This window comes from Myotis myotis, unplaced genomic scaffold, assembly GCF_014108235.1.
Source record: "Myotis myotis isolate mMyoMyo1 unplaced genomic scaffold, mMyoMyo1.p scaffold_m19_p_2, whole genome shotgun sequence".
Lineage (NCBI taxonomy): Eukaryota > Metazoa > Chordata > Mammalia > Chiroptera > Vespertilionidae > Myotis > Myotis myotis.
In genome coordinates, this window is record NW_023416324.1 from 43,665,411 (window position 1) to 43,679,250 (window position 13,840).

Consider the following 13,840-nt stretch of genomic DNA (forward strand, 5'->3'; position numbering starts at 1 on the left):
TGGTGACCTCTCAGTACATGGGACAATGCTCAACCAACTGAGCCACACGAGCCAGGGCTAAATATATTTTTTAATTATAATTTTTTTCAATTATATAGGCTTGACGTGATCTTGGATGATATAGTTCTGGCATTTCATAGGTGTCTTTGTTTTTGTTCTTTTGTAGTCATAGAGCTTATTGAATTACAGTCCAGTGAGCATTTCTTTGAGACTAATGATTGTTTCTATCTTTATATTAATTATATTAAATTTATGAGACCTACATTTCTTATCATGAGTTTTAGCACTTTCATTTTTCCATTTTTCTGTCATGTTTACAAAATAGGGGGAAATGAAGTGTAAAATCCCGATAGTATATAAGCTGCTATACAAAGATTGTGATATTGCTGGCAGGCAGCATTGGCTCAGAGCTCAAAATGTTTGTCAGCTGATGTTCAAAAGTCCCAACTTCATAATATTTAAGGTGATTTAAGGAAATCAGATTGCATATGAAAGTCTAATGTCTTTGATTTTAGCCATCTTAGTGGGTGTGAAGTGGTATCTTGTGTTTTTTTTTTTTAAAAAGTAATAGCATTATTGAATTGTAATTCATCCTTTTAAAGTGTACAGTTCAGTGGATTGTAATATCTTTTTTTAAAAATTTTTTATTTCAGAGAGGAAGGGAAAAGAAGAGAGAGATAGAAACATCAGTGATAAGAGGGAATCATTGATTGGTTGCCTCCTGCTCCTTGGACTGAGCCAGCAACCCAGGCATATGTCCTTGACCAGAATTGAACCTGGGACCCTTTGGACCACAGGCCGATGCTCTATCCACTGAGCAAAACTGGCTAGGGCAATTGTAATATCTTTACAGAGTTATGCAATGATCACCACTGTCCAATTCCAGAACATTTTCATTACTAAAAAAAAAAAAAAAAAAAAAATACCCTGTACCTATTAACCTACTTTCTGTTTGCATGGATTCCAAGTATTTCACATAAATGGAATCACAGTGTGGTCTTTTGTGTCTGATTCTTTTCACTTAGCATGCTTTCACGATTTATAGCATGTATCAGCAGCACTTTATTCTTTTTGGTGACTGAATAATATTCCATTAGGTGGACATACCACATATTCTTTATTGATCAGTTGATAGACATATGGGTTGTTCCCACTTTTTGGCTATCTATAATAATAAAAGTATAATATGCTAATTAGACCGGACAGCCGAACAACCTTCAGGACATCATTCTGAACGTCCTTCTGGATGAAGCCATGGCAGGGGGGCTGAGGCAGAGGCGGTTAGAGGCAATCAGGCAAGCAGGCAAGCAGTTAGGGGGGATCAGGCAGGCAGGTGAGCGGTTGGGGGCAATCAGGCAGGCAGGCAGAGGCAGTTAGGGGTGATCAGGCAGGCAGGCGAGTAGTCAGGGGCAATCAGGCAGGCAGGTGAGTGGTTAGGGGCAATCAGGCAGGCAGGCAGGTAGGGGCAATCAAGCAGGCAGGTGAGTGGTTAGGGGTGATCAGGCAGGCAAGCAGGCAAGCAGTTAGGAGCCAGCAGTCCCAGATTACGAGAGGGATGTCCAACTGCCGGTTTAGGCCCTATCCCGCAGGGATCCTGCAGCAGGACCGGGCCTAAACCAGCAGTCGGACATCCTCTGAGGAGTCCCAGATTGCGAGAGGGTGGAGGCCGGGCTGAGGACTTTTCCATAGTGACTACACCATTTTACAATCCACCAGCAATGTTATAAGGATTACAATTTTCTACTTTCTCACCAACCCTTGTTACTATCTTTTTTATTTCAGCCATCTAGTGTTTGTAAAGTGGTACCTTATGTGCATTTTCCTAGTGACAAATTATGTTGAGCATCTTTTCGTGTGCTTGTTGGCCATTTGTATATCTTCTTTGGAGAAATATGTATTCAAATTCTTCCCTCATTTTGAATTGGGTTATTTGTCTTTATATTAGTGAGTTGTAAGAGTTTTTTGCATATTCAGGATACAAGGCTTTTATCAGCTATATGATTTACAAACATTTTCTCTCATTCTGTTGTTTATCTTTTTGCTTTCTTGATGGTGTCCTTTGAAACATAAATAGTTTTAATTTTGGTAAAGTCCAATTTGTCTACTTTTTATTTTTTCTTTGCTTATGCTTTTGGTGTTATATTTAAGAAGCCATTGCTTTATCTGAAGTCTCTAAGATTTATACCTTATACTTCCTCCTAAGAGTTTTATACCTTTAGCTCTTACATATAGGTTTTTAAAAATTCATTTGGGGTGGATGGAGGGAGATTAACCATATATGCATAGCCCATGGACACAGACAATAGTCTGGTGACAGCCTGGGAGGGGCAAGTGTGAGTGGGGTGGAGGGGATCAATGGGGGAAAAATACAAAAGAACAAACCAAGGGAGATATCTGTAATACTTTCAACAATAAATATAAATTAAAAAATAAACTTAAAAGTAAAATTCATTTTGATTTGATTTTTGTATATGGTCTGAGATAGGTATCCAAATTTCTTCTTTTGCTTGTGGAAGTCTAGTTGTCCCAGCACCATTTGTTGAAAAGACTATATTTTCCCCCATTGAATGGTCGTGACCTTCTTATCAAAAATCAATTGACCATAGTGTAAGGCTTTCTGGACTCTCAATTCTATTTCATATATATGTCTATCCTTTGCCAGTACCACACTATCTTCATTACTATAGATTTGTAGTACATTTTGAAATTGGGAAGTGTGAGTCATCCAACTTTGTTCTTTTTCTAGATAACTATGGCCAATTCTGAATTCCTTGCATTTTAATATGGATTTTAAGATCAGTTTGTCAATTCTGCAGAAATTGTCTTCATTTTTTTTGTTTATTTATCTATCTATCTTGATATTTCTTTGAAATGAGTTGACAGTTCCATCTCCTAAGTTCTGAAATGGCCAACAGACCGTAGAAAGACATTTCTTTAGGCTCTTGCTGGAAACCAACAGCTTAAGCAAATTGCAGGTCTTGATTCAGGGCCAGTCTTTATTTTTAAAACATAAAGTGTTTTTGAATTTTTATACAGTGTGAAATTTCCCCAAACACCAAAGGAATACAACATGCAAAACATAGGTGGTACGGCAATGGTCATAATCTATAAGAACATACCAAATTAGATAGTATATCACATTATACTAGTACCATAGCATCAGCTAGAACAGGTGTTTCGAAAGTAAGACTTTACATAGTCACTCAGTACTATCAGTTTGGGGGGAAAAAATGAATCCTTACATTTAGGGAAAAACCAGTGTTACTCTGTGAAGCTCCAGTGTTACACAGTGGAGATGGCACTCGTGAACTGGCTAAACTGTGGAGTGAGGCTGGCTCTGCTCGGATAGCCACGTTAGCACTTACTAGCTGCATGGCCTTGAATAAGTTACTTAACCTCATCTATAATATACAGATATTGCAACCATCACATTGGGCTACTGTGAGGAATTAGTGAGAAAATATGCAAAAACACTTAGAAAGTTGCCAGGCACATTGTGAATCCTCAATAAGTTTAGCATTTAAAACTGTGATCAAAATTTAATTCATCTCTAAAGATTTGAAAAGGCTTTAAGGAAATGTTTGCTTTTTTAAAATTTTTTTTTTAAACTAGCCTTGGAGAACAAGAATTAAAAAAGAAAAAAACAACAAGGAAATCTCTTAATTCCATTCCAATACTGAATGTCTGTAAGGCTCTTAAAATGTTTTGTGATGCCGAAACCGGTTTGGCTCAGTGGATAGAGCGTTGGCCTGCGGACTGAAAGGTCCCAGGTTCGATTCCGGTCAAGGGCATGTACCTGGGTTGCGGGCACATCCCCAGTAGGAGATGTGCAGGAGGCAGCTGATCGATGTTTCTCTCTCATCGATGTTTCTAACTCTCTATCTCTCTCCCTTCCTCTCTGTAAAAAATCAATAAAATATATTTTAAAAAAAATGTTTTGTGATAAAAATTGACACTTACACACACACATACATACACAAACCTGACACTTCTCTCAAGGAGCAGAGAAATTTACTTAATGATGGGGAAAATACGCAAACTGTCATGCTTGGGAGGGGAAGAGAAGACATAATAGAAGTTGTACAAAATAAAATTATATTTGCTTTCAAAAAAGAGTTCCCACCTGGCTATAGGGATTAGGGTAGTCTTCATGGAGGGGGTGGCATCTGAGATGAATCCTCCCAGTCTGGGATGGTTGATAGATAAGCAGGGAAAAGCTAGGTATTTGGGCTCATAAAGAAACAGCACAAAAATCCAGAGACAGGGTCCATGTTCCCCAAATAAAAGTGGGGTTGGGGTGCATTTGAAATGCATGTGCCTGGTTTTGCTTGTTTTACTGACGAGGGAGCACTGCTGGCATTTAATAAGGGGATAATGATAAACATCCTGCAATAATGTGGGCAGAATGAGTGATACAGATGAAATGTATGTCATTTATTTCTGAGGGCCTGAGTGTCAGGCTGAAATTTCTACTTATATAGGTAGATAGATGCCTGGGCAAGAGACACAGGAGGAATGATGCTATGAAGGGAGAAACAAAGGTTATCGAAGTCAAATTACTGGGGTTTAGTTCTAGCATTTTAAAATATGAAGATTTAAAATTGGAAGATGATTTCTCAAGCCCTACCCTTAAAGTCTGATTTATCTAAATATAATTATATAGGGTCTATGGATGAACTTAGTGAATTAAATGGGGCTGAGGAACGGTCATTTAATGGAGATGAACCTGATGAACCCATGAATAGAATAGAATTCAAGGGTCCATGAACTTGAATGTGAAAAAAAATCATGTCTTATTTTCACTAACAGCTAACTGAAACATAGTATTTCCTTCCACAAAGAAAACAGAACTATCAGCAGTACCTAGGATTTTGTCATTAATAAAAATCACAAATACTTTCATGGCATACTTAATGCAGTTACCTTAAAATATTTACACTGCATTGAAATTATAGGTGGAACTTGCTGCTAGCACTTATTAACGTACCCTTAAAGAAGCAAATATATTACCATATAAATATAGAAAAATATTTAAATAACATTTCCTTTGTAACCATATGCCTTTCACTTACATTTAAATATGTTTTATTGAGAATCAGTCCATAGACTTTACCAGGCCACCAAAGGACTAAAAGTGGGAAAGGTGGAGATATAGAAGGTTGTGAGAATGGAGGCAAGAAGGAAGTTGAGGCTGGCATTAGGAGCCGCAGCATTTTGAGTGTCGGAAGTAGATGGTATGAGCATCAGGAGAGGGTGCAAGAGGATAGAGCCAGCACGTGGAAGTGGGCATGCAAAGCTACCCCTCTGAGTCAGAGGGATTTCAATGGAAGGAGCGTCTTCGCTGGCTGAATTTAGGAGGGAATTAGTATTGTCAGGAAAAGTAAAAATTTGAGTCAGTGTGAAGAAATAGAGGATTAATGATTGCAATGATGATACCAATGGCAACAACTGCTATTTATTGGGCACTTACTAAGTACTTAAATATTATTTAGTTTAATCTTCGAAGAAATCTTGGGAAAATAGCTATTTTTACTGTTCCCATTTTACAGGTGAAGAAACTGAGGGTCAGATATGGTAAGGTCACTTGCAGAGTTAGCACAGCTGACAATTTGCTAGTCTGGGATCTAAACCTCTCCTGATTCCAAAGCCTGTTCTAGTTTTCGCTGCGTCATATTGAGTTAGAGCAGTGGTTCTCAACCTTCTGGCCCTTTAAATACAGTTCCTCATGTTGTGACCCAACCATAAAATTATTTTCGTTGCTACTTCATAACTGTAATGTTGCTACTGTTATGAATCGTAATGTAAATATCTGATATGCAGGATGGTCTTAGGCGACCCCTGTGAAAGGGTCGTTCAACCGCCAAAGGGGTCGCGACCCACAGGTTGAGAACCCCTGAGTTAGAGGCTCTAAAGGCACTGGCAAAAATAGCACCTAGAGTGCAGGAGGACTGAGCTGCGTGGGGATGAAAGCGGGCAGCTGTGGAAGGGGAGTCTGTGGCCAGAATTTTGGAAAATCAGGCTTAAAGACACAGGCAGTTTGGTTAGTAGACTGGAGAGGTTGAAGAAGAGATGAGATGCCACAGATTTATTTCTATTTCACTGGCATTGAGAATCAGGTTCCCATTGTTTCAGAAAGTCCCAGATAGATGGGAGGTTTATGTCAGATGCTCCTTTTCTCTCTTCCCTCTCCACAGTACATCCTGCCCACACTGGGGTGAAGAGTCTGATCTTAGTAGCCTTATGAAGCGGCATTTGGAACCTTCTCTTCTTTGCCTGGCCTTCAGACCCCAATTTTCCAGAGACCGCAATTGAGAAAGACCTTTTGTTGCTGTACAATAGGGGGGAAACTCCCAGGGCTGTAAAACAGACGGAGGACTTTGCAAAATATAGCAAGTTCATGTCTGCTAATATGTTAAGTGATTTGGCCTCCCTCGTGTAAGTAGTGATTTGTTGTTTTCATGCTAATACAAATTCTTGTATTAATAGGAGCATGGCCCTGGGTTTCTTCATCCGCCTGGGAAAAAATTACTTGTTTGATGGTAAACAAAGAACAGAAGAATTGATTCACTGTCCTCATTTTTAAAAAAAGATGGTATGAAGCAATAGTGGAATAATTTTAATTGTAACCTTCTAACACTTGCCATCAGTAAGATCATTTGTGTTCTGTTTTTAGGAAATGGAGTATTAAAGAGTACATAGTGCATTAGAAATGCAAAACATGACCGCATGTTCTCAGGGTTTTGTCAGTGTGACATGAAAGAGCGCTTGTACTGGGATGCTCAGCTCTGAGGGTATTCTCTGTTCAGTGTGTATTTACAGAGATGTATGAATATTTGATTAATGAGTCATGGGCTCTGGAGAAATTTAATAACAGTATTGCTGTACAAAGCCAGGCCCTTAACTGTTAACACAGCTGCCAATAGTGTCATTGACACTGCAGCCCTTTCTGAATCGAGTAGATTCTATGGAGTAAATTCCTCACTCAAGAAGGGATCTGAGAGAGGCATTATTCGGTTATCTGTTTTGAACTTTACTCAGTTTATAGGCTCTGATTTGTCAAGATTTTTTTCAGTGAAAACAAGCGGTGATACGGAAACTTAAAAATGATCTTTTTAAAATGATTACTTTCCTCAGAAAGTGGTTGGAAAAAATCATTGGTAAGTAAAAAGCAGTGATTATTCTCTTCAAGAGTTTTGTTAGGGACTCCGTAATAATTTTTGTCTTGCTTATCGTATATGAAATATCCACAAGAAGAAGAAATAGGAGATATATTTGTGATTTAGACTCACATCTATTTGAATGCCATAATCTAAATTATGAAATATAATTTAATCCTCAGGAATTATTGAAGGCTAATTTATCCCTTCATCTATTTTTTTAATTTTAATATCTATGGAGAAATCAATTCTAACTTTCAAAGGTAGGTAGGTATTTTAGTAATGTTACCTCATTTAACTGCTTGAGTCACAGGGAGAAATGTCAAAAAAAGATAAATTTAGTGCAGGCGCTTTTGCTGGAAGCTGTAACTGCAGGTTAGAATTATCCATGCTATGCAGAATTTCCTGCAACACTTCTCCTTAGGGCCACAATGCATTACAGCAGACGTATAATGAAGCTGCTATAAAATCTCTGGTAATTAAGGGGGATTTGACAGTAATTGCAACAGTGAATCAACTTAATTATTACCTGCTTCAAAGAGAGCTAACCTGATGTTATAATCTAACCTTTTCTACTTTTAAAACGGGAGATTAAACAAGTATATGTAGCATTTAAGAATTAAATCTGTTGAGATAGAATTGTGTTAATATACTTCTAATATATATTTTATGCACATGTACACATCATCTTCTCAAGAAGAACTAGGATTAGGCTCTCTGTGATCCATTAAAGTTATTGGAAATGGACCCAAACCCACATTTCTGATTCAAGTCAGCTTCTCCTCAAGACACACATAGACCTTGACTGTGGTCTACTTGCTTTCCACAGCATAGACAAGGATGTTTTCTTAATATTGGTACGTAAAGAAAAGAAATGCCAAAATTATCATCATGGTTTATATTTAAGAAGACTAGATCTTAGAACCTTAAAATCTCATCCAAAGCTGAAAGAAGTTGATCTGAAGGTGAAAGTTTCAACTCATCTGAAGTTTTATATAACTTGGTATAGCCAACCCTGGGTACAAAGAACAAGATACCCAAGGTTTAGCCCAAGTTCTATCTGTGGTAATGCTTCTCATAAAGATCTCCACCCACTTTCTATTTCCCGCTATCTTTCTTTTCACAAGAGTGGGAGTGGGCACAAATGGAAGTATCGGTGTGCTTTTGCCATGCGTCCATGAGTTATCAGGCACCTAGAACACTGAGTACCAGGTTTCTTATTTATGGTTTGGCCCTCTCTCAGGCAGATTCCCCTAACCTTCTTTTCTGCTTTTAAGTTTTATACTTGTGTCTTCATTGGCTTTAGCTTTACCAATAACCATATTAACTCTCTGTAATTGTAGAAAGCTTGGACTGTAGTAGTTTTGTTTTGGTGTAATCTTTTTGTATGGTTTTGTGTTTGCCATATGTAGAGACCTAATGAACTGATTCATTTCATGGGAGAAAATTGATGAAGCATAGATTTTGTACAATTTTGGGGATGGAACAGTCTCAACCACTGTTTGCCACAGTAAAAGAATGTGTTCCTATGAAAGTGAACCAGAATTGATTCTCCATCCAGGCAGCAGGACCCCTGGGCAGCTCATTGATCTTCTTAAGATTTATTCTGGTGTGTTGCAAATTCAGCCTGAATTCTCCGAAGGAAGATTGAGAACACACATTATATACCTTGTTTTCTGAGTTTGCTTCTTTCCACTAAACAAATTCTCAATATAGGAAGCAAATTAGGAGGGTCAATTATTTAATAACAGTTAGGGAGATAAAGCCAGGTAAGTTCTAATTTTGATTCGGTCACTGATGGACCTGGCGCAGATTGTCTGGAACCTCTTTCTGTTTCATTCCTCTACCAGACTGAATTACAGCTGCTCCACAGGGATTCTACACAACCCAGTTTGTACAAACTCTTATTTGGTGAGAAAACGTTCACCAAAACAGAAGCTCACCAAAGTAATGGCCTTTGTAAAGGTAGTGAGCACAACTTCCAAAAGCACCTATTTTGTGGTCAGGGATTCTGCTATTCCATGTGAGCCATGGTTCCTTTTGTTCACGCTCATGACTTTTCATTGACTGGGGAGTGGTGATCTATGCATTTTTGGTTTTAAAGAGTTCATTCTTTGTTAGTAATGAACAGAGGAGGTTAAAGACCATAAAGCCCAAACCAAGTGATTTCTACTTGATGAGCAGTGTAACAAGGCCATGGAAAAAAGTTGGAGCCGTTGGCCACAGTAATAATCTTTCCCTTCCACAGCTTGTCTGTGCACTTGAGATAGAAAGGTGAACAGAACAGGCAAGGTCCCTGCTCTCCTGGAGCTCACATTTAATTGTAACTTCCATTTACTGAGTGCTTATTATTCTAGGCACTTTATATGCATTATCTCATTTTTAATGCTATAAACAGAAATCTGTGCTTTATAGGGAAGAAACTTCAGACTCAGAGATTAATCAAATTGCCCAAGGCTACCCAGCTGGTATTCTACAGATCTGTTTGATTTCATAAATGGTTGAAACCACTCAATTTTGGAATTGTCTGTGGAATTAATGAACCATAGTGTTCCTTTTCTAGATATAAGTGAAAACGAACTTTGTGATATTTACCATACCAAATCGTTATCACATTTTACTATAATAATACAATGAGCTAGAGAGCCCTAAGTTTTTATTTTTACTTGTTTGTTTTTAAACTAGACTTATATGACACATTAATATCCTGTGTGTTACTAAACCCAGAAGGTAGCTACGGTTCATGAAGATCCCCTGAAATAGGACAGCTTTTTTAGTGCCAGCATTTACAATGTCCGAAATAACATAGGAACCAGTGAGTTTTGAAGCTGTTACCCTCAGTTCCTCTTAGATCTTTGCCACAAGCTAAATATGTACTAACTACTTATGAACTTTATGAAGATTGGCAGCCACTTAGAGACCTGCATGGAAAAGACAAATTGTCATACTTCTTTGTTCTTACAAAATGATGGAGTTCAAAAATTCGGATTGTACTTTCTGAGAGAAAGTTAATTACACAATCACCTCAATTATTCAGGGGTAGAATATTCGATTAAGGATATATTCATTCCTGTCTTCGGCAACAGAGAAGGACTTTTTAGTTGACACTAATATAATCATAATAAGGTATTAAGAGTGAGCTGGCATCACTTGAAAAATGACATATTGACATATATCTTTGAAGGGTGGCAACGTTTTAAGGGACCTTAAAGATTATATAGTACATTGTTTTCTTTTTACAGATAAGGAAATTGAGGCCAAAAGGATAAAATTACTGGCCCAAGTTGCACAGCTACACATGATAGAGCTATGATTAGAATCTAGTTTATTTGTTTAGTTGAGAGAAAATTTAATTTAAAGGATTTATGTTTGGCAACTTTAATGTAAATAGCAGAACATCTACTGATGTCTCTTAAACTCTATTCCGATTTAAGTAAATTGGGTCATTCAGTTGACTTTTAAGAGTAGAATCCTGGAAAGGGACGGAGTTCCTGTTATAGAAAATGCCTTTCCTTTGGTGCCCAATTTGAATATTGATGTAGACTTGGGATAATTAGTGAAACTGAAGAAAGAAAAGAGAAGACTCATTGCAGAGGTAAGTCTGGGCTCCCTTTTAAAAATAATTCTACCCCCTCCCCCTGCTCAGTTCATACCTTGGCTTTTTGTCTTATTGTTATTGGGTCGCTTTTGCAAGAGGCATTGGAAAATCAATTTTGATTGCCAGTTCGCATAGCTTCAAAAGGAGAGTAGGGTATGCAAAGAAAAAGAATGGAGAGTCTTATGATAAAAATCTCTGTTTCTGTTATCTATTGCCATGTAACATATTATCTGAAAGCATCATGACTTAACCTAATAAGGATTTGTTATTTCTGGTTGTTCAGTGGGTTGAGCTCAGCTATGAGGTTCTTCTGCTCTACATGGGGAAGCCGCAGTCAGTCTTGCGGCACTCTCAGTCGACGTTTGCCTGGGGCTAGAGCATTCAAATGGTCTCCTATCTCCCAGGACCATTCAAATGGTCTCCTATCTCCCAAGACCACCGTCCAAGGGAATTCTCATCATTATGTGGTCTAACCCAATTTGTTTTTACAATGGGACAACTGGCTCCTAGGAGAGCGCCGAAGCAGTAGCTTCCAGGCCTTCGGAAGGCTGGGATCTCACACAGCCACTTCCGCTAAATTCTATTGGACAAAATAACTCATAAGACCAGCCGAGATTCATAGGTAGACTCCACTGACAGATGGGAGAAACGGGGAAAAAAAACAAACAAATGATTGTGGCCACCTTTAATTCACTACAGTTTCAAATTTTTAGAATCTCAGTTTTTGTTTCTCTTTCTATCTTGCCCCTTAACTTTCTTGCCACTTTAATGTTCACATCAAAGATTCAACAAATGCTAGTATTTCCTTAGCCCAACAATAACCTATATTTTTCCTCAGTTTTCACCAAAGACATAGAAATTCAGACATACATGACTCAGGAAAATACTAAGATGTTGACTTGGTGAAATCCTAGATTTCAGAGATTATGAAAAGATTTCTAATTATCTGTATTAGAGCTTCTACTTTTTTTAGGGGTATGAAAATAAGGCCTCCAGTCCCAGGAAATTTAAATTTTGAAATAAAAAGAAATATGAACCTGTGAGGGCGAGCCAGGGAGAATTTTGGCTGGAAATTTAGATGTGTAATTTGGTTCGGCAAGAAGACCCCATCCATTTTCCCGTTGGCTGCTTAATTCTAATTTCCCTAACAGAGCCTGGATTTGGAGGACCGTCTTCTCTGACCACGTTCTCTTCTGCCAGACCAACAGGAAGCGCCAGACTGCCTCGGCAGCGATGGCCCATTTGACATGGAGACGTTGTAAAAATGGGAATGAGGGACCAGCTTGGATTTCCCTAAACTTGATTTGTTTAATACTCACGAAGGCACCACACACAGCGCGCAGGCCCGCTCCTCTGCGGAAAATGCAGTGGCCACACAGGCGGCAGGGCCCTCCGACCTGGCATCCACACCGCGGTGGGGATGGGCGTTATGGAGTGGATTTCACTGTAAAGACAGCGATGTGATTTCGAATCCCTTTTCCCTGAAGGTACCAGCGGAATCACCAAGAGGCAGCCTATTCCTCCTCAAATGAGATACAGCAGTTTATCATGTCAGCCTGCGCCGGGGAGGGTGAGGGCTAGAGGGCTTCTGGCTGTCAGGAGCCGGATTTCATCTTGGGGCCCCTCAGGCCACATAGCGGAAGCGGAAAAAGTTCATTCTGCCTTCTCCATTGTCTGGTGTTCTGTCTCCTTTCCCATCCCATGTCCTCTTGACCAAGCTTATAGCCCAAATCCAAGTCATGTGTGTAAAATACATGTAATTTAGATTTTGCTCTTATCCTTTACAAGAAGCCTCCCTATTGTATCCTAATCATTTTAGTTAAAAGAAATATAAAGGAATGGATTGTTTTAACTGATAAATTCTAATGTGCTTCTACAAACTTCGGGAGCTATCTTTGAACATTTGGAACAATTCCGTGAAAAGAATGTGAAATTATTTCTGCCGACTGGAGATGCAATCTATGGAAGCAGGATCAGGAGAGACGAATACACACGTGTGATTCTTTGGTGGAGCTGCAATATTGAGATTCTGCTCACAGCTCCTATTAGCGTTCATGCCACCGATTTCAGGCTGTGCCCACAGTAATTGTTGCATTGTAAAAATCTTTTGTGTGTACTTTCTGAATTGCTGCGTTGTCTATAAATATTTAGTGATAATTCATGATTGGGTTGTATTTACCCCCGTAGTTATGTATTACAAATGAAACGATAGCATCTGCTGAAATTAAAAGTGGCCACATTTTCACTGGAGCTTAATTAAATGCCAAAATTTATCTACATTAACAACAAAGTAGTGAAATTTATTGATCAATTCACATGATATAAGTTGACAAATGGCTTCGGCAATTTCCATAATTTTCTACACGTGTTAAAATTTGTAATGAAAAAGAACACGATATTAACATTAAATGAGAAATGAAAGGGAGGTTTTGTACGGGGCCAGTGCCCTGGAGCGGTGTACTTTGTTTTCCGGCCCTGTCCAGGCTTGCTGTTGGAGCTGTGTACAGATGGGTCTCTGACAGTCCTACAGCTGTTCTCCTAATTGTCCATTAAGTGTTCTATTGATTCTCTGATTCAAAGTACATGTCTTTCAGCTCAAGCTATCGTGTGAAGTGGCAGACACATTCCTTGTAGAATGACAGAGCTGCTTGAAACCTAAAAATGTGGTCTGCCAGTTTCAATTGAGGATCCTGCTTTCAAAGGAGAAGGCTTGGTTAAAGGCGCTTTGTAATAGCTGGTTAGGTTTTATTTTCTAAACTTTTAGCATCAATCAATTAAAGCAGCAGCAGCACGAAGAGTTTTAATTCCTGGTTAAGCATGTATAGATTGCGCCCCGCTGATTCAGGGTAGGGCAAGGGGATGGGTATTGGTCTCAGAAGGTGCATGCAGATTTTTCCCCCTGTGCACCTGACATGCGCAAAGTCATTTTCATTTGACTTGCAAGTTCACTTTTAGCATTTTTTAAAAAATTGAGATCATCTGCAATTCCAGATTATGCCAGTCAGAAGCCTGTTTAAAATCATCTCTCTTTAATCTGGAAAGTGAAAGATAAGATGCATATCTGTTGCGAGGACCATAAATCTTC

General features: G+C 38.7%; 1 non-coding gene across 1 annotated transcript; it reads right to left on the reverse strand.

Annotated features, from left to right (window-relative positions):
• Window positions 1-2,856: 2,856 nt before the first annotated feature.
• Window positions 2,857-2,993, reverse strand: LOC118677987. Its single transcript, XR_004974682.1, has one exon. It is a non-coding gene; the product is annotated as a small nucleolar RNA SNORA2/SNORA34 family (small nucleolar RNA).
• Window positions 2,994-13,840: the final 10,847 nt, after the last annotated feature.